This window comes from Bos indicus x Bos taurus, chromosome 14, assembly GCF_003369695.1.
Source record: "Bos indicus x Bos taurus breed Angus x Brahman F1 hybrid chromosome 14, Bos_hybrid_MaternalHap_v2.0, whole genome shotgun sequence".
NCBI classification, from domain to species: domain Eukaryota; kingdom Metazoa; phylum Chordata; class Mammalia; order Artiodactyla; family Bovidae; genus Bos; species Bos indicus x Bos taurus.
Genome location: NC_040089.1, coordinates 19645986 through 19673697, shown reverse-complemented (window position 1 = coordinate 19673697; position 27712 = coordinate 19645986). Strand labels below are relative to the sequence as shown.

Sequence of the window (27712 nt, the reverse complement as noted above, 5' to 3'; positions counted from 1 at the left end):
GTCTAGGGCCAGTATCCTGTGTTTTCTCATCCCAAGTTTCCTCAGGGCTCAGTGTGGGGGGTGACTGCAGTCTGATGGCTGCTAGACAGCAGGTACTTCCTTCCTGCGTTCCCTCAGGGCTCACCAGCTCATCTTCTGTGGTGGCTGCAATCGGTAATGACTGTGCCAGCCCTTGTTTACTGATGTGGCAGGAAATATACCATTTCTCAATGTGTGTGTACGTATATGTGTGTTTTTGTATATAGATATAGATATGTGTGTGTGTGTGTGTGTGTTACGGAATTAAACTTGGGTCTGCCTGCTCTGGTGTAGTAAAGCCAGTCTGTTGACACTGGGTTGTGGTGAGGGCAAGTGCAGCCTTTGTTGCATGGCACTCCCACTGTTTGGGGCTGAGCGTGGAGGCATGAGTTTGGGTCCCAGGGACCCAAACTCCGCCATGGCTTTCAGGGCAAAACTTTTAGTGACAGGGCTGCAGGGTGACTGATCAGTTGTGGACATTTTTCTGCTTGGCTGGTGCTGAAGTAGTCAGGAGTCACCATTATCCCACTTCTGGCAACATCCAGCCTGTGGCTTGTGTGCTTGTGGTCAGCGTGCAGCTAATTTATTCCACCTGGTGAGGTTTCAGTGTCAGCAGAACGACTCAAGGACAGTGCTCAGGATAATACCTCTGTCCCCTGCGGAAGAACTGAAGGTCCTTGACTGTGTTCAGTAGCTGAACTGTTACTGTTTTATGTTGCTTGACAGCTTTCCTTTGTTCCTCCATTTTCTTACTTGTCTAATTAAATTTGTTCTTTGGAACTTGGGAAGGTCCTAGCAGGTGAAGCTTTTCTACAAACGAGAGGCAGGATCCTATTCTGTTTCATACACAGTGGTTATTATTCAGCATTCAAAAGGATTGAAATTCCGATACGTGGTACAAGGTGGATGAAACTTGATAACATTATGCTGTGTAAATTTTTTTCTTGGCTTTTTTGGGGGGAAATACTCTTGTTAATTACGGTTATATTTATCACTTGAAAGTTGTGTAAATAACCACGTCTGTTAGAACTGTAATGGTGCGTGGTGGAGATGCAGTTGGCTGACTGGGGTTTACTAACTCAGCTAATTGAGAAACTCGTGCACACAGGTCTTGTAGTGCTTGCAATTCAAATTCACACCTTGTTAAAATTACAAATTACAGTACAACACAGACTTTTCAGGCTAGCTCTTGAAGAAGTGGGCTTCTGTGGTGGCTCAGATGGTAAAGCGTCTGCCTGCAATCCGGGAGACCCAGGTTCAATCCCTGGGTCGGGAAGATCCCCTGGAGAAGGAAATGGCAACCCACTCCAGTACTCTTGCCTGGAAAATTCCATGGACTGAGGAGCCTGGTAGGCTACAGTCCATGGGGTCGCAAAGAGTCGGACACAACTGAGCAATTTCACTTTTCACTTGAATAAGTATAGTTTATGAGAAGTGTGTGTCTATGGGTGGTAGAATTATTGGAGAAGTTTATTTCCTTCTTTGCTATATATATATATATATATTTCATAATAATAATAATAAAAGACAGAAAAGTCATTGGCTTTTCCCTCAAGGAAGAGGAAGAATCAGATCATGTATATTGACCATCTACTGGGCCTTATATTGTACTAATTGCTTTATGTATTAGTCTGTTTGAGTTGCTGTAACAAAAATATTATAGACTAAGTGGCTTATAAAACAGAAATTCTGACAGTTTTGGAGGCTGAAGTTCTGCTATCTAGGAGCCAGCAGATATGGCGTCTGTTGAGGGCTTGCTTCCTGGTTCTTAGATAGCTGTCGTCTCATGTGTCCTCAGTGATGGAGGGGGTTAGGGCGTCTCCCTGGGACCTTCCAGGAAGGGCATTAATCCCATTTATGAGGGCTACACAGCATGGCTTCACTCCCAGGTGCCATCACACTGGGGATTAGGTTTCAGCATGGAGTTTGTAGCAGTACATTTTTCATTTGAGCCTTAGAACAAGCTTGTGAAGTCAATGGTGTTATGCCCTATTTTCAGACAGGAAAGTGTATTATTAAAGGTATGTGACTGTGACCAGGTTATTTCTATAATCATCAAGGCCGCTCTGAAACCTTGCAACGAAAGTATTGGGTGGTGGTTGAATGCCTCAGGATCCACGTCGATTGCTTTCTTATATCAGAAGCAGCGTGCACACGCACGTGAGAACTTTGAAAGTTATGGTGATAGAAAAGGGAAGTCCGTGGCTCGCTCTTTATCTAAAAAATTCAGTATTTCTCTATGTAGTTTCTCATCAAGTGCACTTGTTTTTTTTTAGTAGTTAATATGTTAAAATATGACATATTACGTTGTTATTAAAAAGTGACTCAAAAAATGGATTGCTCCAAGCAGGCCCTGGGAGGCGTTCTTGTGATGGGGAAACTGTGGTCTGCCTAGTCATGGCCGTGTTCTCTGTGGCCTTAACTCCTGCCTTCTTTTCCTCCTTTCTCTTCCTGGTATAGGAACAAAGACTCAATTATTATCCTTATTATCTTCAAGCTGCTCATTGTTAAGTCTTTTTCTGACCCCCTTGCCATCCTGAATTCCATGTGGGTTTTCAACTGCCTGATGACATCTTTGTGTGGATGTCCTAAACATACCGCGAGTCTCAGAGTTCCAAGTCCTGTCCCTCTTCCTTCTAATCCAGGCTCATGTTCTCCATGTGTTTTGGTCCTAGTTCTTTTTTTTTTTTTTTTGCACTGCCTTAATCTACTCATTATCAGGTCATGCAGATTTGGCCTCAAAATCACAGCATCCCTACCACTTCTTCCCTATATCGGGCCCCTTCCCCTGTTGTCTGTCTTGTTTCCTTGCTTCATAACTGATTTCTTAGCTTATGTCTTTTTCTTAGATTCATCTTAATAAGCATTATCACCTCATCATTTACTTATTTATACTTTCAGTGGCTCCCCACACAGCCTGAGAATCAAGGTCCATGTAATTCGACCATTACAGTTTAGCCTCAGGTCCTTAAAATGAATGAGGCAGAATATATACTGTATAATTCTATTTATGTAAAATTCTAAAAAGTGCAAATGATTTTAGTGAGAGAGCAGGCCAGTGGTTTATTGGGAATGAGGGTGGAGATGGATGGATTACAGTGGGACAAAGAGCACAGTTCTGGGGCTGATTGGGAAGGTTTATCTTGATTGTGGTGATACTTTCATATGTCAGTGGAATTGATAAAACATTTTCTCAAGTATAAGAAGGATATAAGTCTGTGTGCTTATGAAATATTCAAAATAGTTTGTTAAATGACAAAAACATAGACTAATTGTGTAGAAAAATGGAAAGAATGTACATCTGTATGGACTGTCTCTGCATTGAGGAATCTCTGCGTTGAGGCAACTTTTTTCTATGCTATTTTGAATTTTGAACCATGTACGTGCATTACTTGTATTAAAAAAATTTTTAAAGGACACTTTACACTTCTATCCAGAATATAGTGAGAACTTCTGCAGAATAGTAAAGAAAAGATAAATAGCTCACAGCTGTGGTCCTGTCCATTTTGTTATAGTGCCAATAATAGTAATAGCAATGATACCATTAATAACAATACAGTAACTCTGAGTTATTGCTATATGCCACACACTTTGGTAAGTGCTGATCATGTTATGTAGATGTTGTTATTAGCCCCATTTTGCAGATTAGGGGATTGAGACATAGCTGGTAAATGCAGAATGAGGTTCTAACTAGTGTAGCATGATCCCCTGCAGTGTAGCACAGTTATGCAACTTGGAGGAAAAGCATGATGAAAATCAAAAGATCATAGCTTCAGTTCATAATGTCACCTTTTAGGACATGTGATTAATTGATTCTTGCTGTGACTTCCTATTCAGTATTGTTATCTGGGTTTTCCATTTATTTTATGTGTCTTCCAAGAACCCTTCCTATAGAGGGCAGCAGAGATACAGCAGTGAGTTTTCTACTAACCTACATTTTTCAGGAAGCACAAAGAAAATTGGCTTTAAGTGAGCTTTGTTATGTAATTCTCTTGTACTTTATATAGTGATTCCTATGCAAATACAGGCTTGTAGCTTAATAAATATCAGATAACCTGAGTGAGAGTTGGAGTTTTGTTGAAGGTGCGCAACATAAGCTGGATGACAAACAAGATCTGAAAGTTGTAGTTTTAAAGAGAAAGCAAATGTGATTTTCAAATTTCAAATATGGATTCATTGTTACAAAACAGATGTTGTCTGTGTATTTTTAACAGTAAGAGCAGAACAAATGATTCAGTATCTCACAGAATATGGAATAGGGAAAAATTTAATAAAAGTAGACTAGCAAAATTTTATATTTCTTGAGAGGATATTTAGAAAGTAATCTGGCAGACTTTGAAAGTATTTCTAAGTTTAATGAGCATGTTTGTAATTCTTTGTTTATATTATATGAAAAATTGAAAGTAACACATGTAATTTAACATTTAATCATTTTAAATGATGAATCAGAATAAATTGATGTAACTAAATATGTACTAATTGTTAATGTCTGAGAACTCCCCAATTTATCCATGTAGATTTGACGGAATTTGATTATGATGATCAAAAGCACACATTTTAGAAATCCTCTCTAAAATGTAATTATGTTTATATAAAATGAAAATTTCATGCTTGTAAAAGGGAAAATATAGGGAGTATTTAGCCATGATTTCATTTGATTATATTTTGAAGATTTCAGTATAGAAACATTACATTTAAGAAACAAAGTCAAGGCTTTCCTGGTGGTCCAGTGGTTAAGAATCCACCTGCTGATGCACAGGATGCTGGTTCCATCCCTGGTCCTGGAAGATCCCACGTGTCACAGGGCAACTAAGCCTGTGCTGCTGCTCCTACTGTGTGCTCTAAAGCCTGTGCTTTAGAGTCTGGGGGCTGCAGCTACTGAAACCCATGCACCTAGGCCTGTGCTCCACAGCAAGAGAAAGCACCGTGATACGCCCACGCACTGCAGGTAGGCAGCAGCTCGCACTCGCTGCAGTGGGAGAACCCTCACAAAGCAACAAAGACCAGCACAGCCAAAAACACATAACTAAACACAGGGCTTTTTAAAAGAGAGGCAGATTTGTACTCCAGTGTATTCTTATGTTAAAAAGGAGGACTCTTAGGAGTAGTACTGAGGAATAGGTACTTTTTGTTGTTGTTTTACATTAGTTTTGTGTGCATATATCTGTGAACACTATCTGTTCTTGATCTGATAGCGCTATAGCATATTTTGGCTTTTATTCTCTTTAGGAAAGTGAGTATGTGCCAATATCATTTGTAGCATTTGTTTCAGAACTTAACATCCTTATTCTTCCACATCTCCCTTGTTAATTGGCTAAACCTTAGCTTATGACATATCAGGTCTGAGACTTTGTCATTTTTTGTTTCAGTGTAAATCTTCCTCCTTTTTCACTGTCACCCTGTCATTTCTTATACCTTCAGTTTTGTTTTTCCTTCTGTTTCTTTTATTCCTAAATTCATCTGTTTTCTGGTATGAGAATGGTAGAATAGAAAAGAGTGTTGTAGGAATTATCATTGCTGCTGGTGCTGCTGCTAATTCACTTCAGTCATGTCCAACTCTGTCCAACCCCATAGACGGCAGCTCACCAGGCTCCCCATCCCTGGGATTCTCCAGGCAAGAACACTGGAGTGGGTTGCCATTTCCTTCTCCAATGCATGAAAGTGAAAGTGAAGTCGCTCAGTCGTGTCCGACTCCTAGCGACCCCATGGACTGCAGCCCACCAGGCTCCTCCATCCATGGGATTTTCCAGGCAAGAGTACTGGAGTGGGGTGCCATTGTCTTCTCTGAGGAATTATCATTACATGTATATAAATTAAAAAGTCATAATATGAGTCATTACAGTGTGACTTTAGTCCTCTGCTACTGCTGCTAAGTCACTTCAGTCGTGTCTGACTCTGTGCGACCCCAGAGATGGCAGCCTACCAGGCTCTTCTGTCCCTGGGATTCTCCAGGCAAGAACACTGGAGTGGGTTGCCATTTCCCTCTCCAAAGCATGAGAATGAAAAGTGAAAATGAAGTCGCTCAGTCGTGTCTGACTCTTCAGGACCCCACGGACTGCAGCCTACCAGGCTCCTCCATCCATGGGATTTTCCAAGCAAGAGTACTGGAGTGGGGTGCCATTGCCTTCTCCTCTAGTTTTCTAATTTAAAAAAATCCTTAGGAGTTCCACTTGCAGTAAGGACAGAGCATCATGTGTCAGATTACCTTTCTTACAAATAGCAATGACAAATTTTGGACATATAAAGTATATTAAATATATTTTAAAAATAAGTTTATATAAAAATATAAAGAGTATAAAAATACTTGAAGACAGTAGATAAAAGGAGAAGACAGTAGATAGAAGGAGAAGACAGCTGGCAGAGACTTGCAGGGGTTGGCATTTTAAAGAAGAAAATGGCACAAGCAAGGAGGGATTTTCATTTATCACCACTTTTTACCCAAAGGCAGGCCCCTGTCTGTGTTGGTCAGGGTGACTAAACTTGGATAGAAATCATAACACAGAGTTGGGGGTATAGGAGGTTAAAGGTGAAAGTAGAACCTCCCAGGGAGAACCCCACATTATGCATATAGATCTTACAGGCCATAAGAACTACACAGATTTCAGCTGCTCTTCACTACACAGGAGAAAGCAGTGTACTTTCTGTACTCACAGGGGAGTGAGTATGCCAAATTAACTACTGTTTAAGCAGAAAAGTAAATACTCCTCAGAAGAGCGTAACAGAATCCAGAGTCTACATCCCTGATAATGACCAGGATACACTTCACATTTGTTAGACATAGACACATATACACGTAAACCCAGGAATGTGATGCATGTTTAAAGGAAAAGGCAGATAATTGAGATAGACCCTGATATATTAGAATATACTAGATAATATTAGAATATTAGAACTCAAATATTAGAATTACCAGATCTTGTAACTCTGTTCCAGCACAGAAAGGAAAATATGCAAATAATGAATGCACCGATCAAAAACTCAACAGAAAAATAGAAATTGAAGAGAACTTTCTAATTAAATGTAGAGTTGTCTTTCTGTCACTAAGTCGTGTCCTTGTGACCCCATGAACTGCAGCATGCCAGGCTTCCCTGTCCTTCACTATCCCTAGGAGTTGTCTCAAACTCATGTCCATCCAGTGATGCTACTTAACCATCTCATCCTCGGTCGCCCCCTTCTCTTTCTGCACTCAAACTTTCTCAGCTTGAGTCTTTTCCATTGAGTTGGCTCTTTGCATCAGGTGTCCAAAGGATTGGAGCTTCAGTTTCAACATCAGTCCTTCCAGTGAATGTTCAGGGTTGATTTCTTTGGCATTGACTGGCTTGATTCCTTTGCTGTCCAAGGGACTAAGTCTTTTTCGGGCACCACAGTTCGAAAACATCAGTTTTTCGGTGCTCTGCCTTCCTTATGGTCCAACTCTCACATCCACACGTAACTGCTGGAAAAACCATAGTTTTGATTAGTTAGACCTTTGTTGGCAAAGTGATGTCTCTGTTTTTAAGTATGCTATCTAGGTTTGTCATTGCTTTTCTGCAAAGGAGCAAGCATCTTTTAATTTTGTGGCTGCAGTCACCACCCACAGTGTTTTTGGAGCCCAAGAAAATAAACTTTGTCACTGTTTCCACTTTTTTCCCATGTATTTGCCGTGAAGTGATGGGATCAAGCACCTAATTGGTATTTGTAGAATATTTCATGCAATACAAATACAATAGGATGCACATTCTATTCATGTGCACACGATATACATACCACAATAAATCATATGTTGTGTCATAAAATGTCTCAAAAAACTTCAAAAGATTGTAACTCTGAACATGATATTCTGCAACCATGATAGAATTTAAAGTAGAAATCAGTAATAATAAGATATCCAGGAGAAATTCATATTTAAAAAAATTAAAGAACATAATTTTCTCTAGTTGATATGTAGATTTAATGCAGTTGAAATCATGAACATTTTTAAAGGCATCTACAGTAGATACAAAAGTTAGTCACTCAGTCCTGCCTGACTCTTTGCAACCCCATGGACTGTGGCCCACCAGGCTCCTCTGTCCATGGAATTCTCCAGGCAAGAATACTGGAGTGGGTTGCTATTTCCTTCTCCAGGGGATCTTCCTGACCCAGGGATTGAAACTGCATCTCTTACATCTCCTGTATTGATAGGTGGCTACTTACCACTGGCCACCTGGGAAGCCCTATAGTTATGGTTATAGTTTTATTATAAAGGGTATAACTCAGGAACAGCCAAATAAAAGGAAGAGACGTATAGGAAAAGTTGTTATGGGGGTGGAGGTACGGCAAGGGGTAGGGAGTCTCTTGGTCTGCTATTCTCCTAGCTCACGGTTGTGTTCACCAAATTGGAAAGTCTTGCATACCTCACCATTCTGAATTGTGTTTTTATTTAATTTAAATTTTAAAGTTTTTATACAGTTTAACAATTTTTGATGTACAGTTATTACAAAATATTGGCTGTATCCCTGGTGTTGTACAGTATATCACTGAGCCTGTCGTATACCCAGCAGTTTGTACCTCTTACTCTCCAACCCCTATATTACCTCTCCCCGCACCTACTTACTGGTAACCTGTAGTTTTTTCTCTACATCTGTGAGTCTGCTTCTTTTCTGTTGTATTCATTGGTTTGTTGTAGTTTTTAGATTCCACATATAAGTGAAATATCATACAGTATTTATCTTTCTCTAACTTATCTCACTTATCATACTTACTAGGCTTATCATCTGTGTTACTGCAAATGGTAAAAAATTTCATTCCTTTTTTATAGCTGAATAGTATTCTGTTTTGTGTGTGTATGTACCACATCTTCTTTACTCATTCATCTGTTGTTGAACACAGGTTGTTTCCATGTCTTGGCAATTGTAAATAATGCTGCTATGAATATTGGGGTGCATGCCTCTTTTTAAATTAGTGGGGCTTTTGGATATATACCCAGAAGTGGAATTACTGAGTCCTCTGATAGTTCTAGTTTTAGATTTTTGAGAAACCTCGATATTGTTTTCCACAGTGCTGCACCAATTTACATTCCTACCAACAGTGTACAAGGGTTCCCTTTTCTCTGCATCCTCAGCAACGTTTGTTATTTGTAGACTTTTTCATGATGGCCATCCGCACAGGTGTGAGGTGGTTCTCATTTTGGTTTTGATGTGCATCTCCCTGATGACTAAGTGATGTAGAGCATGTTGTCATGTGTCTGTCGGCCCTCCGCATCACCTTGTAATGAGAACTTTTTGTGGTATCTCATTTTGGTTTTTATTTGCTCTTTAATAGCTAAATGGCTTTGAACATTGTTTCATGTGCTTATTGGGTATTTGTGTATACTTTTATAATTTCTCTCTTCAGTTTCTTTATTCTCTCTTTCACATGGAATTTCTGTTCAGATCTTTTACCTATTTATCACTTGGCTTATTTGGGTTTTTACTGTTGAGATAAAAGAGTTCTGTATATAGTGTATATATGTGTTATCTGATACATGACTTGGTAATATTTTCTCCCATGTATGAGTTGTCTTTTCACTTTCTTGATATTGCCCTTGGTTGCAAAAGGTTTTTATTTTGCAGAAGTCCAGTTTATTTATTTTTTTCTTTGATTCCTTGTGCTTTTCTTGTGTCATATATAAAAAACTATATAATATATGGTCATGCAGATTTAAACCTATGCTTTCTTCTTAGATTTTCTGTAGTTTTACCTTTTAAATACTGATGTATGATCCTTTTTGAATTAATATTTTACCTGGTTTTAGGCAGGGTGAAATTCGTTCTTTTTCATGAGTTTGTCCAATTGTCCCAGCACCATGTGTTGAAAACCTGTTCTTTCTCCATTTAAAGGTCATGGTATCCGTGTCAAAAATCAGCTGACTATATGTGGATGGGTTTATGTCTGGAATCTAAATCATTTTCCACTGATCTGTATGCCTCCTCTTTTGCCAATTCCATCCTCTCTTGATTAGTGTAGTTTTGTAGTAGATTTTGAAACTGAAAAGTTAGCATTCCCTAACTCTGTTTTTCTTTTTCAAGATTGTTTTGGCTATTTTGGGTCTGTTGCATTTACATATGTATTTTAAAATGAGTTTCCTATTTTTGTCCTCTTCTGCCCCACCCGTCCATGGCTGGGAGGACCTGTTTCCTTCTCCTGGTGTTGGTGTGTGGGAGCATGAGGAATGCAGAGGAGCATTCTGCAGGAAAGAGACCACATTCTAGAAATGACCTAGTAGTGGTCAGGGCCTGAAGATTTCAGGAGAGGCATGGTTGGAAGAGTGCTGTTCTACTTTTATGCTGTAAAATTCCTAACTGTAAATGTAACATGACCAGAAAGCCTAATTATTCACACATTCCTGGTTAAGACTTGAGGTCTTCAAACAAAATCTAACAACCTTTGAGAGAATCATTGGAAGTTAGTGATTAGGTGATACAATGGAAGAAGAGTGTCATTAGTAGAGATAGAACCAACATTGACTAAATGGCATCGAGGAACCGGAGCACATGTGTACTGTTTCAATACCAACATGTCCTAGGAGCACTGTGAGTGATAACCGTAGTCACCTTTTTCTTGACTGGGAGTTATGAAATTAGTTTTTCACTGTGGCAGTAAAAACCGCAGATATGATGTCTATACTACACTACAAAGAATATTTATGTGCATGATTGCACAGTAGATAGACACTGAGTGTCTATTTTTCTAGTCCATATTTGAAAACTTCATTGATAAATCACGTAGCTCTCATGAGCCCATGAGAATTTTGTAAAATCAATTATTTATTCAGACAGTTGCTTTACAAAAACCATATGCTCAGGACTGCCACATAGCCTAGGGGTTTACATCAGTGAACAGAATCCAAGTTGTTGGTGGGATGTCAGCCTTGCCGTTCTTTTATACTAATTGATAGGATCCCTGAGAACAGGGAATGTTTTCATGAGTTAAGGGTAGAGTGAGTAGTATCAGTTGAGCTTGCGTTGTTTTACTTTAAACAAAGGTGTTATTTATAGTGTCTCTTCATGGGTGAATGCACACTGAGGAGTATGAGTAAAACATTTCTTTAACTAGATGTGTGAACTTTGTGTTCTTAGGACTGCCTCTGAGGGGCCTGGGCTGGGTGGAGAACAGGAACTACAGCGTTCAGGTGTTCATAATTACAGCCTTCAATCCACAGTAGAATTGACTTTTTAATTATAACAAAATCTGAAGCCTAGGCCTACTTCTAGGTGCAGTTTTGGTCCATGTAACCTTAGTTGTCAGTTGATGTCAAGATATTTAGATTAGTTTTAACATTCATCTGAGTAAATCATATTTGATTGAAAACAGAAGCTTTTATCAGAAGGTAAACCATATATATTTCCAGTTTTTTTTCCTTTGACTTCCTATGCTAGTATTATTTATAACTTACTTTAAACATAATTTGAAATAATTATGAATAAATAATTATGTCATAGTTTTGAAAGAGTAAGGTTTAAAGTATGTGATAATTTTAAAAGAATAAATGTTCAAGATTTTTTAACCTTTTACTATGTTGAGGAAAATCATTTGACTACGTGATTCTGTCAGAGTTAAAGATGTGATAGGCCTGTTTGCTTTGATCTTAAGACATAGTTTGTGTTGTTGTAAGACGAGAGACCTATGAAACTATTTAGTAAAAATTAAGGCTGAAAACTAAAGGGTGAACAAACATCTGTGATTTCATCGTGGCCTTCTACCAGCGTAGACTGCCGAGTGTTTGTGGTTTGAGTCTTGTCTCTGTGAGTACTGTAGGACTCCTGTGGGTTTCCCCGGATCAGGAGCTGGTTGTGAACTGCTACAGTTCATGAGGATGAACTGTCGTAATGTTACACCAAGGATGGCGTTTTTGGAGTAGGAGAAAAAGCAGATGACAGAAACTAGAGGAAAAGAGACGCATTTTTTTCTGAAAGTATGTAGACTGCCTGCAGATTGTGTGTTCCTTGCCTCCTCATTTGCATCTCACCCTTGTGGACGAGTTAACGTAACCTGTGTGGGAATGACATAACTTTACTATCTCTCACTTAATTCTGACTGCATCGTGTGAGGGGACTGCACGGTGGCCCACATTTTTCTCCAGGGCTTTCTGCGGAAGTGAGTCAATACGTTGTTTCTGGCTTTACTTGCTGGCCCTCCCTCCCATGCCAGCGCTGGGTGCATTGGAATTTTCCAGGTATATCATTAGAGGAGGCAGCACAGAAGGGCCGGAGCAAGATTCACAGTGCCTGGGGAAGTCCCAGGGATTGTTCCAGGAAGTACTGAAAGTGAGCCAGATGGAGTAGGGGTAAAAAAATGACCTGAATTAAAAATGGACAGAACACGGAACAGCCTTCATCATATTTAACTTTTATTATCATATTTAAAAACTGATTTAAAATGTAAGCTGAGATTTCTTTTTAGCGTGGATTTCAACACCTTTTTTTCTGCTTGTGCCAAGAACACAGTGTTCTGTTAAGTCATTCAGTGACGAAGACTGCTGGCTTGCTGCCAACCAGGGTCAAGTTCATTCAGATAAGCTTCAGTGTAGATAGTAAACTGAGTGAGGAACATTCCTCTGTCTTGGCATGTTAGGTGGGTTTGGAGGATCAGTTGTTTTCGAAGATTGTTGTGCTAATGTCACATTCTTGTCTGTTTGTTGACTCTGAGTCTGACTTAGTGAAATAGCGCTGCTCTCCTAACCATTCCAGACGACTACCTCGCAGGCCCTGGATGAGCTCTGCTCTGTCATGTGAACTGTGCTTTACACCACTGAAGGGAACACGCAGGATTCAAGAAGTGCTCTTTTCAGTCACATATGCACATCAAAGCTGGAAAAGGTGGATTAGAAGCAAGAAAAATGCTATTAAATACCCATCTTTAAGGATTTTATTCATCCTTTCACTCATTGGAATGGTTCTTTCTTAGTTCCTTGGTTTAATTTCTCAGTTACCATCTTTGTTTTCCAGTTTCAGAAATTCATTGACTCTGTTATATTAAAAATTACTAAGTACACAGAAATATAACGACTAGAGCTATTTTGCCTGAAAATTACATTTAAACAGTTTTTTTCTGAAAGTATTTAATTTGTCAGTGTGTGATTGAGCAAACACATCTTGGCTTATAAGTGGCTTACTAGATCCTAGAAGATTACTTTTTTCCTGTTCATTGTAGTATTTACCCAAGGATAATTTGGAGTTGGTGTTGCTACTGATAAAGTTTAAAGAACGCGTGCATTACTTACTGTCTGCTGGAATATGTGGTTTGGGGGGCCAGTGTCTGGTGATGGCCCTCTTTCTGTGATTGGTCACGGTGTCACATAATAGTTCTCTTCCTGTGACTGATCACCGTCTTACTCATTAATGCCTGTCTGGACTCGAGCAGGATGCCTTGTCCTCATCGGCTCACCGGGTACCAACAGTTGGCCAGTTAATGGATACCAGTCACGCCACGGGTCAGACGTGTGATGATGGAGCATTTAGGTCTGGGAACATATTTTATATCATAAAAAATAATCCCATGAAGCAAATAAATCATAAGCATATGCCTTTACAGACTTATTTAAAAGCAAACATGTTATCAAAAGCTGAAACATAAGTATTTGTTTGGCTAATTTTTCTGCCTGGGTTACTTTGGGCTTCTAGTAAAGCTTGAGCAGAAGAAACTTCTTCCATCAAATCTTCATGTAGCAAGCATACTAATTTACCACTCTTCCAAGGACCTTTGAACAGTATTAAATATTGTTAATACAGATAGAATATGCACGAATTTCTCAGAAAGCCTTAGAATGTTAAGTGCTGGAAGGAATATAGCATTCCTCCCTTCCTCAAGAGGCACTCTGTAGTGTTAGTAGAGAGTTAGGGTTGGGTATTATATCGCCATGGCACTCCTTTTGCTTCCATTGTGCCCTTTATCATAGCTCCCAGCAAACATTGCCTTTCTCCCCAGCTAGACTGAAGTTTCTTGAAGTCCAGGGTCTACCTGAGTGAGGGAATGAATGAATGAGTGAAACAGAGGCAAGACATGCAGATGGACAGTGACAGGGACTTTGTAAAAACACTGCTGGCAAGACTCATATATTCTCAAGTTAAATACCTATATCTGTGGTGAAAGCTGAACTAAATACAACTATTTAAATGTTCATTCTTATGGAAATTGAATAGCTGATATTCTATTTTTTGTCTATTTATTCTCCTTCATTTCTCTACTTTTATCAGAAAGCTTTATGCCTGCAGTGAGGGTGACAGGACAGAGTAATGGGGTCGGAGTGCTGTCATGGGAGCATGATTTCTCATCCAGTCACTGTGCCTGTCAGTACCCAAACTTCCAGATTGTAGTTGAGGGTACTTAACAAAGTATGTGTCCTGATATCATCAAAATTTTCAGCTGTGAGAAAAGCTAAGTGGAGAAAGATTCTGTACCTAATTAGGAAAAAGTTAAACAAATGACTGTGTAATAAGCATGCATGATCACATGGCTTAGCCACTTGAAAACGTTTTACCAGAATTTTGTATGATACCTACATTCCAAGTAGAGAGCTCATTAACAAAGCACACGGGTCTCATAGATTGAATGTGTGCTAATGGTCTATATCACTTATATTTCTAGGAGGAATTGTAGTGGAAACACTCTTCAGTACACAGCACGTTTGTGGTGTGGGAGCAGGGGATACCTGCTTGTAGTCTACTCAGTTTAGTTGAGTGTTCATATAAAAGGGAGCACATGTATATCTGTGATGGATTCATTTTATATTTGGCAAAACTAATACAATTATGTAAAGTTTAAAAATAAAATTAAAAAAAAAAAGGTTTTGATTCTTAAATAAGTAGGAGTTTAAGGAGTAGGGGAAAGTGTGAATTTATCTACAGGGATTATAAGGGAAACATGTTAAATTTGCCATACTCCCGTGCTTTTTGTTCATCTTTTACTGAGTCTTCCATCCAAATTGCTGGACCTTTGACATACTTGCTGTTTGGATCTGAGGGAGGGAACATCATCGCACCACGTTTCCACATCGCAGCAGCCGTTGCCTCCACGCCCCGACACCCACTCCTAGCCACAAGTCAGAACTTGTGCTTGTCTTGCCTGTGTTAAGGTATCAGCGCACTGCTCTGCTCCGTGTGTATCTTACAGGTTTTAAAGATGTCCTGCTAGGTACTAGGATTTCTGCCTGAAAAAAGCACTGAGTGGAGGGGTTTAGGAAGGCCAAGGGAAAGAGGACATTTGCTTAAGTCAAGCTTCTTTCTTTTATCTTATCCATCCTTTCTCTTTGGCTATGAGTTACATTCTTTGTGTGGTATGATGGAGCAAGATAGCACTTATTTTCCCCACTGTATGATTTCTGCTTCTTTTATTGAGCTGAACTTCTAAGAAAGAAAGCTCAAAGGGCCTTATTTCCTTAAATATGTGCCTTTGTTTTGTTTACTTATAAGAAAGAAATTTGAAATCTCAAATTTGGAGTTGTGAAAAAAAAACAAGAAGAAAATGAGAAAAAAAGGAAAGGAGATTTCTTATGTGTTGAGGATGTAGTGTTTTAAAGCTGCATTAAGGTCAGTAAATCCTATTAGAAAGTATTAAATGTAAATATGCTTATTTGTGATTCAGTAGATGTGTGAGTGTTTCCTCACTAAAATGTGGCTTGCACATATTTTATTCTGACAGATTTTGCTCTCCACCCTGGTAAAAATTGCCATCCGTATTTATAAAATCTGTTAACAAGTAAACTGGGCTCTAGGCATAACATTTTATTTATTTAATTTAAAAATATTGAATGATTATCTTATTTTTCCCCCAAATAACTGCACATCCAAAATGATAGATTTACACTGTATGGTTCACTCCTGAGTTTGGCACATTTTCCTGTGGTGGCAGGAAGACAGGACCAGAAACAGATTTTCTTAAGATTCAGATTTAAGGCTAAGATATCCTTCTGCCCATTGCACAGCAGTCTTGTGACGTGAAGACAATTAAATATATTCACGTCTGCTCTTTCTGTAGTTGTCTCTAATACGGAATGGCATTGGCTCAAACTGTCTCATAAGAATTTCTCAATTCAAGAGCACTTTCTCACCTTTATATTACTTCAGTGGGAAACTTCAAAGGTTCTATTTTCATGTAATCTTTCTTTTCTATGGGTTTTAGTCCTGCCCAAAGTTATTTATATTTAAGAAGTTAGGATGTAGGATACACATGTGAACACATACACCCTCTTTTGAGTTTTGTCTTCATTATTAATTCATATTCCAGTAATTTTTCTATAGTCTGTCTAGCTGGAGGTAATTAGAATCAGCACTTTTATATAATTTATTTTCATTTTAAGATGTGAACTCTGTGTGACTGGGATTTCATGGACATCTGGTAATAAGAATGAAGCATAGTGTCTCCGACCCTTTTACTTGTATAAGTTTTTAGTCGAGTTCTATTTTTATATTATTATCCGTGGCACATTAGATGAAGAATTCATACCACGTCAGAGCACTGTTAGTCCCAAATGTTGACAGCATCACTCCTTTAAAAGTACCACAGACAAGGCCTCTGCTTGTTTGGGAGTCTCTGGTCCCAGGTCTGTGCGTCAGAGCACATGAAGAGCCTGAGATGGCCTTCCCTTTCGGCTGAACCCACAGGGGCAGAATTGAAAAGAGAGTTTAGGAATGCAGGAATGCAGGATAGTGATTTTATGTCTCAGCCTGTTCTGCAGGGATGAAGGTGGGGAATGAATATTTGAATTCTTTTTCTCATTTTCCTTGAAAATCAGCTAACCGTTGCAGACAAGCTTGAGATTTGATCACTCGACTTAGCGCCTTGTACGGTTTATCGGTGTCTTCCAGTTTAAGGTAGGCAGCACCCCATCTCTCTGGAGAGTGCAGTCTTTTGTGGATGTGTGTGTTTCAGGTACTTTGTGTGTGTCAAGAATACATCACGAACGGTAGTTCTCATTTTGAAATTTACCACTAGCTTTCTCCTTCCAGGTATTCTTCCTGCTTCAACAAGTGAATCCTCAGTAGCAACAAACCACAGCAGTGTAATCAGGGTTGACTTTCAGACTGAACAATGCATATGTATGTATGTAAAACTGCTTGAAAGAGTCTGGGACACTCTTTATAGAAATGGAGAGAAACTGGCTTTTCCAGAAAGCAGACAATAAGAATCATTGCTGTGTGGCTGGTTATTTCTCATTAGTTCTTAAGCAGCCAGAGGACATCGCTCTCAAGTGGTGATTCCGTTTACTGTGCTCACCTTGAAGCCTGGGGAGTTTCCTCTGCTCACCTGTCTCTGTCATTGATTCTACCTGTGGATCAATGGTCCACAGGTAGGAGGCCTGTGGGCTGGGGGAGTGGTTCAGAGCGTCAGGCCTCTGAGGGGTTGCCGGGCACAGGACCTGTAAGCTGTTAGGAGGCTCCCACAGGTGCTGCTTTACTGGAATGTGGCTCCCACATCAGATCCTCTCAGTTTCCAGGAAGCTCTCCAGATCTATCTGTAAAAATCTCCCCATTTCTACATGTAGGCAGCTCATGCAAAGAAAATCAAAACGAAAAGTGAAACACTCCATAGGGTGAAAAGCAAACACGGAAACTTCTCAGCTACTGCCAGTCTGAGGCAGTGTTGATGCTTCACGGTGCCCATCACCTTGTTCTTGGAACATTGCTTTGGTGCTGTTTGTATTCATGGGCGGGTAGGACTCTGATTCAGCATTTATTTTGTGTTATGGTGAGCATTCACCTATGTCTTTCACACCTTGCTTAGATTCTGTTGTGCTTTTTAATATTGAAAATAAGTGATAAGTGATGCTGATGAAACTGTAAAAAAAAAAAAATTACAGCTGATAAATGGATTAAATGACCACAGTTACGCAAAAGGAGGCGTCTAAAGTGCTAGTGCGTGGCCTTGAGTAGGTTCAAAACTGCTCTGACTTCACTTTTAGCCCTGAAATGCAGACAGTGATATCTGCTATTAGAACTTGTTGTCAGGTTCCAGTGAGCCCACATAAGAGGATGAAGGATTTGTAAATGGTAAAGCATTATATGAATTTGTCATCATAATAAATCATTTTTGTTAATAATTGAGTTCCTTATATGCTGAGTGCCTTCTAGCCATCCGACCATTAGTAAGGAGACAGGCTGGAAGTACACTGACCCTGGTCTATAGGTCAGTGACACACTGTGGCCCCCAGGAAGGGCCTGAGTGGGGGCTGCCAACCCCCATGCCTAGTTAGGGAGTTCACTGCCCCTGGGGAGACTACAGGCTTGGACTCAGTAAGGCTGCATTAAGTGGACAGGAGTTAAAACCAAATATTCAGATGTGAGGCCTGTGTAGAGACGTCATCTCCAACCAGCAGCAGAGCACCACCTAAGAGCTTGTTAGAAATACAGATTCTCGGGCAAGCCACAGACCACTGAATCAGTCAGGGGTGAGGCCCAGCTGTCCTTAATGAGCTCTGCAGGCGTTCTGTGACTTGAACGTTGCCAAGACGGAGAGGCATTCGGAGATATGTGTCGTAGAGTAGTCTTGGAACTGGCGTGTGTGGGGATCCGGAACTCAGGGCTCCGGGAGTGCAGGAGTGCTCGCTTAGTTTGGCTCAGTTGGGTCTGGAAGAGCAGGCCCTCGGTGATGGGTGTCAGGAACACAGGGCTCGTCAGCTGTCAGGTCACGGCCAGCGCTTCTGGGCTGCCTTTGCGGTGGTCATCCAGTCCAGAGGCTCTGCATGCTTCATGTCTTCTGACCTGAGTCTAGGTTTTGGAGTAGCCAGAGGGGCCCCGGGAAGGCAGAGTGGTTAGTGTGAGCCTAATCGCAGTGTGGTGGAGGGCTGTGGGGCAGTGGGGCTGTGTGTAGGGTGTGTGTGCGCGCAGCGTAGCAGGTGCGGTGGAGGGTATGTGTGTGTGTGCATGGATGTGTGCAACATGGCAGGTGCAGTGGAGCACTGTGGGGCAGTGTGGAGGGTGTGTGTGTTTGCATATGCACACGCTTTCGTGGATGTGTGCAGCACAGCAGGTGCAGTGGAGGGCTCTGGGGCAGCTTGGAGGGGGTGTGTGTGCGTGGATGCGAGCAGCACGGCAGGTGGCATGCGCGCTTCCTGAGGTTGGTGGGGAAGAGGCCTGCTGTGCTGCCCCAGAAACAAGAGGCTGCGAGGGCCTGTCTTGCGTGCTGCTGACAGAACACTTGCCTCGTGTTTACAGACGCACAGTAGCTGTGATGTGTGGTGGGGTCAGAAGCCCCCATCAAGACTGTTGCAGAGCTGTCGTGGGACTGGCCTGGGGGGCCTTCCTCCGGGCCCCGTGTCTGCAGGCCGCCAGGCACAGGTCACCTCTTGCAGGTGTGTCTCCGAGTCCTACCTTGAACCTTTTCTCCCATCACTCTTGGCCCACACACCTTTACACATCACCACATCTGATTTCTGCCATTTCTAGAATATGTGCGTTGTGTTTTTTGGCCTGTTTTTTTAAAAATAAAATAGGTATACAAAAATAGAGAAAAAATCATGAGCACCCATGAATCTGCACAGCCTGGGAAATAACACATTACAGGGAGAATTTAGGCACCCTCCTCCCTTCTTACCCATGTTCCTGTTTGGGGGGCCACCATCACCTCCACTTGATCAAAGCCTTACCTATCCAGTCTTGTCCCGCCGCTGCCTGGTGAGCCAACAATGCGGTGTGTTTTGTCAGAGGTTGCGTTACAGTAAGCTCCAGGGGAGACTCATGGGCTAATTCATGTTGCAAAAGTGTCTCCCGGGGAATTAAAAGACATGGAAATTAGAGCTATTTAAAGGAATGTTATTTAGGTAGGAAAATATTTCGAACTCTTCAGTTTCTGGGTTCCCCTCTGTCCTTGCCCCCAACCCTGCCTCTGGCATTGACCTCTCAGAAGGGAGGCTTGTTGGATGGCCCCTTTCCATGCCTGTGTTTGGAAGCATCACAGAGTTCTGCATGTTATTAAAATGACTCTTTTAAAAAAAGCATTCGCTTTCTGATTTTGCTCTTCAGAAGAGCAGAAACATGCTTTGTGTTGCAGTTCAGTTTGGGGGCCGCTGAGCTCATGTTTGGTCGGGAGAGTGCGGTGGCCCGCTGCCAGTGTGCTCCCTCCCCCTCCCCCTCCCTGCTTCTCTCCCTCCCTCTCTCCTTTCCTCCATCTCTAGGAGTTAAGGAAAATCACTCTCTTCTAGCAGAGTTCTAGCTGTTTTGGGGGCTTAAAGCGAGGTGGCTGAAGTGCCTGTAGAGTACTAAAATCAAAGGTAGACATCTGTTTTAAATATACATGGGTCACTGTTTCAAAGGAGAACATGGAGAAGGGGCAATATGCTCTCTGTGTTTAGTGGTTGCTCCTATAAAGCATTATTCTTCTGTTAATATGAAATAAAACATTTGGTTCATTGTGAAAGCGTACTGCCCAGGAGAGTAAACAATCACATTTAATCCTACAGATAAAGAGTTCCTCCCTGAACTCTTTCATGGCTCCTGCCCTGTTGGCCATCAAGCCAAGGTTCCTCTGTGCTGGGTGTTCACTCCCAAGTCCTTGACTCTGGAGTTTGGGCCTCACTTTGAAGAGCCGTGGTTGTCTTGTTGGCCTAATCTGGGCCAGAAGCTGCCACAGGAACCCCCGCTTGGTTTCAAGCTGTGTTCTGGTTCTTTGTTTATTTTTCTGTTTCTTAAGTTGCCATGTAATTGGCATATAAGGTTGTAGCAGTTTCAGGTGTACAGCATGATGATGCTGTATGTCTTTTGTGTGTGTCACAGGATGATCACCAGAAGTCTAGTTCAAATCCCTAAGCAGTGTTTTTGATCCTGTAACTTCAAAGCAGGTTTTGTTTTTGTAGAGCCTAGTCCTAGATGAGGTACCAGCTCCACTAGCTGGCTAGGTCTGCTCAGTTGTTTAATTATCAGTCGCAGGCCCCACATAGAATTGTCATTTGGAAGATACCCAGTGTTCATTTGATTTCTTTCAGTGGTAACAAATCTTACAGACTTTTTTGAGAATACCAGGTTTCTCATGAAGTCTTCTCAGGGGTGTTTCTGGTAAAGCAGCCTTCATATTCCAAAAATGTTTACTGAAAAGTGTCTCCATCTCTAGTAGTTAGGTTTTTCCTTTGAGCTTATGGTCAGACCTTGTCTTGGGTCCACAGCTGCTGCCCAGTCTCGGGTGAGTTTCCAGCCTTTCCCTGCATGCACTGGGGCAGGTAGCAGATGGATTGGCTTTATTTTTTCTTTATTTTTAACTTATAATTGATTCAGTTTTTAACTGAAATAGTTCGGACAGATACCACCTGTAAATTTAAGGTGTACAGCCTGTTAATTTGATACAGTTGTATATTGCAACATGATTGCCCTTGTGGGGATAATTAGCACCTCTGTTATGTTACATAATTATCATTTCTTCTTAATTTTTGCAATTGTTAGGTGTCAGTCTCCAAGCCAGTTTGATGATGAGAACACTTATTGCTATCTGTATTCCCTGCTGTGTATTAGATTTCTGGGGCTTATTTCCTGTTGGCTGCAGGTCTGTCCCCGTCACAGCATCTGTCCCACCCCTCCACCCCCAGCCCCTGGTAACCATTGTGTTGCTCTCTGCCTCTACCAGTTTGGCTTGTTTGTTTAGATTCCACGTATAGATGATACCATGTAGGACTTGTCTTTCTCTCCCTGACTTGCTTCACTTAGCGTAATGGCCTTGAGTTCCATTCATGTAGTCACACATGGCACATCTGATGGTCTCTATGGCAGGGTGGGCGGGTGCCACCTGACCACCCTCACCACAGGCTGTGGGTCTTCTCCGATGTGTCTGTGCTGCGGGCAGCCCAGCACCTGCCGCAGAAGTGGGGTCCACAGGTGTTAGGATGTGTGACCTCTGCAACTTCCCCTGCCAGAGAAGGTCAGGTAAAGACATAGGTGGGTTTCTGCAAGTAGGAGGCTTCTTCTGGGGCCCTGAGCTTGGTAACAAGCTGTGGGCCAGTCTGTCCTGCTCCTGCATTCGCAGAGCAGCTCCGCCAGGCCTCTTTTGGAACCAGGTTCCTGCAGTCACCATACTACACGCAGGGTGGCAGCTGCCTCTCTCCCAGAGTCCCCTTCCCCAGCAGGCAACCACTATGACTAAGTTTTCCCAGAGACATTAGTGTGTGACGCTCTGTCCCCTGACCTCTGTACACGAATGCCAGCATGCCTGACACACAGCGCTGCACGTGGAGTGCACAGGCAGTGTGCCCGGGTCCTTCCGTACCTGACACACAGCGCTGCACGTGGAGTGCACAGGCAGTGTGCCTGGGTCCTCCCATATGTGACACACAGCGCTGCACGCGGGGTGCACAGGCAGAGTGCCCGGGTCCGTCCGTACCTGACACACAGCGCTGCACGTGCAGTACACAGGCAATGTGCCCGGGTCCTTCTGTACCTGACACACAGCATTGAACGCGGAGTGCACAGGCAGTGTGCCCGGGTCCTTCCGTACCTGACACACAGCGCTGCACATGGGGTGCACAGGCAGAGTGCCCGGGTCCTTCCGTACCTGACACACAGCGTTGCACGTGGGGTGCACAGGCAGAGTGCCCGGGTCCTCCCATACCTGACACACAGTGCTGCACACAGAGTGCGCAGGCCGTGTGCCTGGGTCCTTCCGTACCTGACACACAGTGCTGCATGTGGAGTGCACAGGCAATGTGCCCGGGTCCTTCCGTACCTGACACACAGCACTGCACATGGGGTGCACAGGCAGAGTGCCTGGGTCCTTCCGTACCTGACACACAGCGCTGCACGCAGGGTGCACAGGCAGAGTGCCCGGGTCCTCCCATACCTCACACACAGTGCTGCACGTGGAGTGCACAGGCAGTGTGCCTGGGTCCTTCTGTACCTGACACACAGCGCTGCATGTGGAGTGCACAGGCAGTGTGCCTGGGTCCTTCCATACCTGACACACAGCGCTGCACGTGGAGTGCACAGGCAGTGTGCCTGGGTCCTTCTGTACCTGACACACAGTGCTGCACACAGAGTGCGCAGGCCGTGTGCCTGGGTCCTTCCGTACCTGACACACAGTGCTGCATGTGGAGTGCACAGGCAATGTGCCCGGGTCCTTCCGTACCTGACACACAGCACTGCACATGGGGTGCACAGGCAGAGTGCCTGGGTCCTTCCGTACCTGACACACAGCGCTGCACGCAGGGTGCACAGGCAGAGTGCCCGGGTCCTCCCATACCTCACACACAGTGCTGCACGTGGAGTGCACAGGCAGTGTGCCTGGGTCCTTCTGTACCTGACACACAGCGCTGCATGTGGAGTGCACAGGCAGTGTGCCTGGGTCCTTCCATACCTGACACACAGCACTGCACATGGGGTGCACAGGCAGTGTGCCCGGGTCCTTCCGTACCTGACACACAGCGCTGCACGCGGGGTGCACAGGCAGTGTGCCCGGGTCGTTCCCTGGGAACGCAGGAGGTCCCCTTCACTGCCCAGTGTGGTGCGGGGCCCACACAGGGCAGGACCCCCTTCTCTCGCGCCGTTCCCCTGTGTGTGGACATTCAAGTTGTTTCCCATCTTTTACTTGGGAAACAAAGCAGCCCCCATGCATAGCAGTTTTGCATATGAAAATGTAGATTTTCCAAGTTATGTTTCTCTCCCTACTTTAAAGCTTTTACTATGTGTCCTTGATTTCTAGAAGAAGTAGTTTATTTTCCTAGAATCTCTTTTCCATTATTTAATGTAGACATTAAGTAAATTGACTTATCTGTAACTCTGGATTGTTAGTTATGCTATTACCTCATTCCTATAGAGAGGAGGAGAATGGATCACTTACTGTATTAGCCTCTATTCTGAACATGTTGTTCTTTCCAGCAGGAAGAAATAAAGGGATTCTAAAAACAGATGAAAAATTAGGACTGGAGATATCAATAAATTGGATAGTGGGGAAAAATGACAAATTCCCTAACTTCTTAGGTGTGCTGCACAAGGTCTGAGGGATCTATAAAACAATGTGTGTGTGTGTGTATGTATACTGAACACACACATACTCACACAGATCTGGACAAGGTAGAGAACCACAGTGCCCTTATTAAACGTGTGTGTGTGTATGTATACCTAACACATACACCCACAGATCTAGACAAGGTGGAGAAGCACAGTGCCCCTATTAAACATATATGTGTGTGTGTGTGTGTGTGTGTGTATGTATACTGAACATGCACACACACAGATCTGGACAAGGTAGAGAAGCACAGTGCCCCTATTAAATATATGTGTGTGTGTATATATGTATATTGAGTGCACACACACACACACACACACACACACACAGATCTGGACAAGGTAGAGAAGCACAGTGCCCCTATTAAAGTGACAGGTGCCAAAGCCAGATGAGGCTCATGCTGGGCAGTGTGGGTACAGAGTGTCTGAGACAGGTGGGGGCTATAACCAGAAAAGCCTCCGTGGAGCAGGCTCAGGAGCCTCTAGGGCTAAGGCATGTGTGCTCTGAACCTGAGGTGTGGGCCTCGTGGGGAGGAGTCCCTGAGGCCGACTCTGGTGTGAAGTGGGATTGAGGGCCTTGAAGTATGAGGTTGGGGCTCAGGGAATGCTAAGTGTTGGCCTTGGGTGCTGGCCTGAGGAGCTCCCTGTGACTGGAGCAAGGGGGCCACGCTGATTCCCAAGTGGAGGAGACTGAGTGGGCTGCTGAGGACTTCACTGGCATGGGTGGAGCGGGGCCAGTCTGTTCATGGACAGGAGAAAGAAGGAAAGTCCCAGGGAGGGGAGGTCAGGTTGGGTTTCTAATGACCCTGTTCCAGACGGAGTGTGCGTGGGAATGGAGAGAGGAAGGAGTATTAAGACCTATGAATGAATTAGTTTCAGTTTGGCTTGTTGTCACAGAGAACATAGAGCAAAAGATAAAGTCATCATGCTGAGGCAGGTAGCCTGGAACACTGGCTGCCTGCGGGTGTAACAAAAATCTAAGAAGGGGGAAGGCTATAAATTTGCTTGTATTATGTGAGGTTGAGAGAGATATTCAAATATAAATGTCTCAGGTATTTGTAAAGATGAGTGATTTAAGGATAAAAAAGCAGGAGGCATAGATTTGACTGTTGTCTGTAATTTTTTGGTTTTTGCAATCTCAAGTTTGAAAAATAAAATCCTTACATAGAAAGAAACTTGTACTCTATTTCTCATCGGTACCATAAATTCTTCCTTGATGACAAGTATTTTGATGCCAGCTTTTTGTGGTTTTTGCGTTTTCTTTATAAATTGTGGTAGAGTTCTGAAATGACCCTGATACCCCACTTCTGCTGAATCCTGCACGGCCCCTGAAACTGTGACTTGGGTGCATTTACTCCCTGATTAAACTTTGTATTTAGCTCAGTGGACTTGAGGACAAGAGTTGATCCTCTGGGCCTGGCCTCATCCCACAAACCCTTTCCATCTGGGTCTAGAGGTCAGAGATGGGGGAGTCAGAATTGGAGGCAGAAAAGGGATTTATGTAATATTGCTGGTTCACAGTTGGAAGAGGCCACAGGGCAAGGAGTGTGGGAGCATCTAGGAGCTCAGGGTGGACCCTGACCCCCAGCCAGCCAGGAAGTGGAGACCTCAGTCTTAAAGTCAGAAGGACCTGAATTCTACCAACAAGAAGACTGAACTTAGAATTGGATTTTTCTCCAGAGTCTGGGGGAGAACTAAGCCCAGCCATGCCTTGATGTCACCTTTGTGATACCCTGAGCAGAATACTCAGTTAAAATGAGCAAGGGACTTCCCTGGCAATCCAGTGGTTAAGACTCCCTGCTTCCAGTGTAGGGGGTGCATGGGTTCAATCCCTGGTGGGGGAATTAAGATCCCATATGCCACCTGACACGGCCACAAAAACACAAGGGAAAAACAAGCAAGACTTGTGGCCTGCAGAACTGCTAGGTAATAAGCCAGTGTGACTGCAGTCCCCTGAGTTTGTGGAACCCTGTTGCATAGGGTAGAAAGAAAACAAATGCAGAGCTTGTGGACAGCATTCTAAGGGCACAGGCAGTGCATGTTGTTAAGCACATGTTTAAGACAGTGGAAATATGCGAACATGATGAAGTTAAACAGCTGGCCAGAAACTCCACTGCCGGCGGCCTAGGACATTCACAGGGCCAGCCTCTCCCGGGAGCCCTCCCTGTACCCACCCCGGGTAGGCTCATGCCCTGCTCCCCACCTCATAGCGCTTTGTCCTTCCTCCTGCCATGGCACGTGGTGTGCTCGGTGGTACAGGTTACTCCCTGCCCACGCCTCGCCCACGTCTACCTCAGTGTTTGTGCAGCAGCAGTGAGCAGAGCGCCTGGCGCTCAGGGGTGTTTGGTCCGTGAATGAAAGTGAGACAGGGAGATGTCGATCTAAGAACACAGGGATTCAGAAGCCAGATGAGAAGTGTAGGATGATGATTTCAGTGACTGTTGAGATATCAAAAATGTGGTTTTTCAAGGGAGATCTCACTGTTGAGTGCAGGTCATTTAGAGTAAAATAGTGATTACCAGAACTCCTCATAGATAGTGAACGAAGACATGATTTGACTTCTCTAGGTGAAAACGTGAGGCATTCTGATTTTGACAATCAGAATAAAAAGCAGGTTCTGGTGCCTCACATTACTCACAGAAGTAAACATGCTGAGAGTCGGGCTAGAGAGAAATCGACACGGTCACACTTACTTTCCAGACTTGGGAAAGAAAGTCACATGTGGTCTTGTATGAAACCTGTGAATAGTCTTGTTAATGCCACTACTCATATTTATAAAGCCTGTTATTGACTAAAAACATATATGCAATGCTATTTCTTGCTTAATGGTGAAAAGGTGTGTTCTGTGAATATTTATAAGCATCCTATCCTATCAATCCTGAGATATGAAGTTTCTGTTCAGTTTCTGTTGTCTGTAGCTTCCCCTGTAGCTCAGTGGTAAAGAATCCACCTGCAGTGCAGGATTCCATCCCTGGGTTGGGAAGATCCTCTGTGGGAGGGCATGGCAACTCACTCTAGTATTCTTGCCTGGAGAATCCCATGGACAGAAGAGCCTGGCAAGCTTACAGTCCATAGGGTCGCAGAGAGTTGGATATGACTGAAGTGACTTAGCACACGTGCATGCACAGATGAAGGGGACAGAAACAACTTCTACCGGAGAGTCCTTAGGTCTCACTGTGAAAGTTGTTCTGAACTCAAAATGATCATTTGTGCTCTTTCATTTATTGCCAAGGAGCTGACTAGTAGTATGTTCTTTGTGACTACGACAATCTTACTGGCAAATGGAAATACACTTTCAGAGAATCTACCATTTTTTATGGAGACTGAAAGCTCCTGTGGGAGCATTTGTATGTGAGAAGGAGGGTGCAGGGCATGGTTATCATGAAGAGGAGTATGACCAGGATTCTCATTGTAGGAGCAGACGGGTGAGAGTGGTCTTCCTCTGTCCCTTTAGTCAGTGTCATCATAGACATTCTTACAGAAGAGCTCCCTGCAAGGAATAGAGGCAGACAGCAGCTCCTCACAGACAGTTAACGAAGACAGGATTTGACTTCTGTAGGTGAAAACGTGAGGCATGTATGTGCGTGCTCAGTTGTGTCTGACTCTTTGTGGTCCCATGGACTGTAGCCCTCCAGGCTCCTCTGTCCATAGGATTTCCCAGGCAAGAATACTGGAGTAGGTTGCCATTTTCCACTCCAGGAGATCTTACTGACCCAGGAATTGAACCTGCGTCGTAAGGCGGATTGTTTACCATTGAGCCATCCGGAAATCCCCACTGT

The 27712-nt window shown here is 43.1% G+C and overlaps 1 protein-coding gene across 2 annotated transcripts in view; it reads left to right on the top strand.

The window, feature by feature from the left end:
* Nucleotides 1-27712, top strand: part of SPIDR (scaffold protein involved in DNA repair) — a 275902-nt gene that overhangs the window by 47593 nt on the left and 200597 nt on the right. Inside the window, exon 1 of one of the 2 annotated variants that reach the window (XM_027560940.1) lies at nt 11250-11344. The exons of the other annotated variant lie outside the window; for it this stretch is intronic. The gene's annotated coding sequence lies outside the window, so the exon portion shown is untranslated. Of the gene's footprint in view, nt 1-11249; nt 11345-27712 lie in introns of those variants that run through there. 2 annotated transcript variants of the gene reach the window in all.